Raw genomic sequence first — 4,767 nt, 5'->3', positions numbered from 1 at the left:
CTCCACTTTACACTTCCCGACAACTCGTAATATGATTACCACAGCCTGATGTTATCACTAGAAACAGTAATCTATGATTCTCAAATAGTTTGGAATCCATACTCCCCAAAAAAAACACTGAAAGCAATGAAAATTACGAGGGCGTATGACCATCCCACTTCCGATCGTTCGCTGCTAGTGTTGTCTATTATTCATAAAAACACTCACAGTTTATATTTCTGTTACTATATAACACTTATATATATCTACAGTCTTTATCCATAAGTTTCCTTCAGTAATAGTAGTTTATTGTCACTGTAGGGATTCAATTTCTTTTAGTAAAATACGTTGCATTCACTTTCTCGTCCTGTATACTAGCATTGAGAGTGAATATCACTTTCACCTTCACTCTCATAACTCATAGTATTCATATATGCTAGAGTGAAACTTTCACTTTCATTACTCCTAGGGTATGTACTCGTATTCTTATAATACTACTCATTTACATTTCTATTTACGTTCTCTATTTTATTTACGTTATTTACATTTCTATTTTATTTACACTGTGTTATGCACTGTCACTTGAAGTAACTTATAAAACTATTTTCCACTGTTCACGTATATTTACATTCATTACTTTCACTTGCTGTTTACACATTATTTACAATTCCACTTGCACTGTTTTACTCAATAGAAAGATCGTAGTCACTCTTTAATCAATTGTCAGCCCTTTACCTCTTTCCACACGAGGTTTAGTAGGGGGTAAAGGTCACAGGGCCCTTTGCATGGGGGTGAAAAGTGGCTGAAGTTTGCAGGAGCAAACAGACGTACTTTCACATTGGAAGATGACAGTGAACTGATAGGGGTAGGCCGGGGTGGCCTACCTAGGGAAATGTGTTACTGCCAACGTCAGCCTCTTGACAGCTGCTAATATATAGCAGTGAAATGATTGGCAGGAAAGCTAGACAATACGTTATAAATTAGGTAGTTCCAGGTGAATGTAAATATCACTTAGGCTTCTCCCTTCCCACCTTATATGTATATTTATTATGAAAATAGATTATACGGCATATTTCAGGGGAAATACACAGCGAAAATTAGCGAACGAGTGCACGTGAGGTGTTGTCAGGTGATAATTAGCCAATTCCAGGTGTATGGCACTATCACTTATCTTATTTCTTTTTTGTATATATTATTTGGTATAAGAATAGGGCATAGGGCTTATTTCAATGGATGAAATCAGTGGAAAATTCCAGAGAAGATTTACTTAGCGTAGAATACAGTGTGGTGGCCTGCAATAATTAGGTAGTTCCAGGTGAATGTAAATATCACTTAGGCTTCTCCCTTCCTTTCTTATATAAATTTTCATTACGAAAATAGATTATACAGCATATTTCAAGGGGAAATAAACAGCGAAAATTAGCGAACGAGTGCACGTGAGGTGTTGTCAGACGATAATTAGCCAATTCTAGGTATATGGCACTATCACTTACCTTATTTCTTTCTTGTATATATTGTTTGGTATAAGAATAGGGCATAGAGCTTATTTCAATGGATGAAATCAGTAAAAAATTCCAGGGAAGATTTACTTAGCATAGCACGGCCACGCAGGCGAGAGGATAGGATAAGGGAGGTGGGGTAGGGAGGGGAGTCAAGAACGGGGAGAAATGGCTAAATTGTCAACAATGGTTGGGAGTACAGATGAGATTAGGAGTGCTGACTAGTGTTGGACATTGGCAGTACTGATAGATGATACAAGCCACCACTTGAAAGCCCGGGTGAATTCAAAATAACACAGAATCACAAAAGTGATGCCCCGCGGTATGATCCCTTGCTCCCAAGCGTCACGAAAGTGACGCCCTACAGTTAAGGGGTTTAATGACCATGACTCCGTTGGCAAGATTTGGACTTTTTTCTATTAGTATTCGCCGATACCAGGACATGAAACCTGGGCCATTCAGATTCTTTGTGCAGGTCATACTGAAATCTCCAGTAGACATAACTAACTTACGTCATTCACAATATAATGCTGACATGACTCTGACACCCACCCATTGCTCATAGAGGATTTGGATCTTTTTTTTCTCTCTTCAGCAGTGGCACATGCCAGGTCACATAACCTGGGCCCTTCAAATTCCTCGTGCAGTCTCCAGTTCTCCTGGAAACATTGCAAGACTTTGAGCCAGGAACGATAATAATTCCACCAAAAACAACAGTGTCCACCTACATAATAGGTGAAGACTAACTAGAACTGTGTAACTATCCTATGAACAGTCACTATTCTCCAATTACTGTTTCTTACAGAGACCTTGACCACATTGGCGGGATTTGGATTTTTTTTCTACGAGCATTGGGCTATGCCAGGACACAACCTGGGCCCTTTAGAGTTCTTGCACAATCTCCTGTTCTCCTAAAAGCATCAAGAGACTCTGAGACCAGAATAATAATAATTAGCAACATATTCTTATTGTGTAGCCACAATTAGGAAGCTCTGCCAATTTTTTTTTTTTGCCTATTGACCATTGAGGCCGGAGCCCCTGGTCATTAAGGCAAAATTATATATATGTACCACGTTGAGTACACCGCTTCCCGTCCGATCAGCGAAGTTAAGCAACGTTGGGTCTGGCTAGTACTTGGATGGGTGACCGCCTGGGAACACCAGATGCTGTTGGCATCCCTACGTGTCAAGTGGGGTTGGTGGAGGATTAGTGCCCCTCCCTATAAAACAATTAACTCTAAGCCGTTGGCCACCCCGTTTGGGATACATGGCGTCTGGCAATGAATATATATATATATATATATATATATATATATATATATATATATATATATATATATATATATATACACATCCATGTGTATGAACATACACACTTTCATGCACACGTACATATATATATATAATAATTTTATTTTTATTATTTTGTTTGTATTTTTTTTATTATTTATTTGTAATTTAATATAATTTTAACCTTATATTACTTATAAACAAAAATGCCTAATATAAAGACCCTAAAACTAATCACCTAACAGACAAATCGCTATGCTAAGTTGTAAGGTATGTGTAATATAAACAAGATCTGAATATTTATATATATATATATATATATATATATATGCATGTGAACATACACACTTTCATGCACACGTACATATATATATATAATAATTTTTATTTTATTATTTTTTTGTATTTCTATTTTTATTATTTTTTTGTAATTTTTTATATTGTTAACCTTATATTACTTATAAACAAAAATGCCTAATATAAAGACCCTAAAACTAATCACCTAACAGACAAATCGCTATGCTAAGTTGTAAGGTATGTTTAATATAAAGAAGCTCTTAAGACCCTAAGGTAACTTATTGTGTAACAAGGGAGAAAAGGAAGTCGAAGAATGCATCTGTCTGCAACTTTTTCTTACAGTGACCTTGACCTCATTGGAGGGAATTGGATTTTATTTTTCTACTAGCAATGGCCCATGCCAGGAAACAATCATGGCCCTTCATATTCCTTGTGCATCTCTGGTTCTACGTAGTAGTTGGAGACTAATACCAGCGAAAGCAATAGTCTCCAGTTCTATAGCAGGTTGAGAATAATAATACCAGCAAAAGCAATACTCTCCACCTATGTAGTTGGTGGAGACTAAAATTAAACGAAATGAACTCTTAGGAATCCGTTCGTTAAGTTTCATCTACTGTCCTCCAGACACTCGGTACTCTCCCGCTGCTGTTTTTTACAATGACCTTGACCCCACTGGGGAGATTTGGATTTTTACTCTATCAGCAATGGCCCATGCCAGGACACATAACCTTGGCCCTTCAGATGCCTTATGCAGTCTCCGATTCTCCTGAATCATATTGAGACTCTGATGTGGGAATAGCAATACCAGCAAAAGCAGTAGTCTCCACCTATGTAGTTGCTGGAGACTAATAATAATTAAAACTTGAACGGTTTAACTATACTGTGGACAGCCACTAGTCTCCACTTACTGTTCCGGATGGAGGTCTCTAAGTCTCTAAGACATGAGCAGGACACCTCAGCAGTGTTCATAGGTCATTGTAGGGTACATTCTGTAGTGTTTTTGTGGAAGTTCATCCAAGTTCAATACAATTTCAAAAGGCAAGTTTTACATTTCTTGCAATGACCTTGATCTCATTCGGTAGATTTGGAATGATTTTCTATCTGCAATGGCCCATCCCAGGACAGATAACCTTAGACCATCAGATTTCTTGCCCGGTCTCTGATTCTCCTGGAAACGTCGTGAGACTCTGAACCCGAGACTTTACATTTCTTACAATGACCTTGATCCAATTTGGGAGATTTGGATTTTTTTTCCTATCAGCAATGGTCCATGCCAGGACACATAATCTGGACACTTCAGATTATTTCACAGTCTCTGGTTCTCCTGGATTTGTTGCAAGACTCTGAGGTCAGAAAAATACTGTAATGACTAGAAGTCTGTAACTGTCCTACAGACAGTCACCAGTCTCCACCTACTGTTTCTTACAGTGACCTTGACTCCACTGGGTAGATATTGATTTTTTTTTTGTATCAACAATGATCCATGACAGGACACATAACCTGGGTCCTTCAGATTTCTTGTGCATTGTCCAGTTCTCCTGGATTTGCCACGATACTCTGGGACTGGAATAATAATAATAATAATTATTATTATTATTATTATTATTATTATTATTATCATCATCATCATCATCATCATAATAATAATAATAATAATATTAATATAATAATAATAATAATAATAAGAGAAATATAATAATATT

At 37.1% G+C, this 4,767-nt stretch overlaps 1 pseudogene; it reads left to right on the top strand.

Annotated features, from left to right (window-relative positions):
• Positions 1-2,534: 2,534 nt before the first annotated feature.
• LOC145407289 (5S ribosomal RNA) lies at positions 2,535-2,653 on the top strand (annotated as a pseudogene).
• The last annotated feature ends 2,114 nt before the right edge of the window (positions 2,654-4,767 follow it).

Source organism: Coenobita brevimanus, chromosome 72 (genome assembly GCF_032717465.1).
Source record: "Coenobita brevimanus isolate Jiangsu-jjx chromosome 72, ASM3271746v2, whole genome shotgun sequence".
Lineage (NCBI taxonomy): Eukaryota > Metazoa > Arthropoda > Malacostraca > Decapoda > Coenobitidae > Coenobita > Coenobita brevimanus.
Note: the sequence above shows the minus strand (reverse complement) of the source record. Positions and strands in the feature narration are given on the sequence as shown.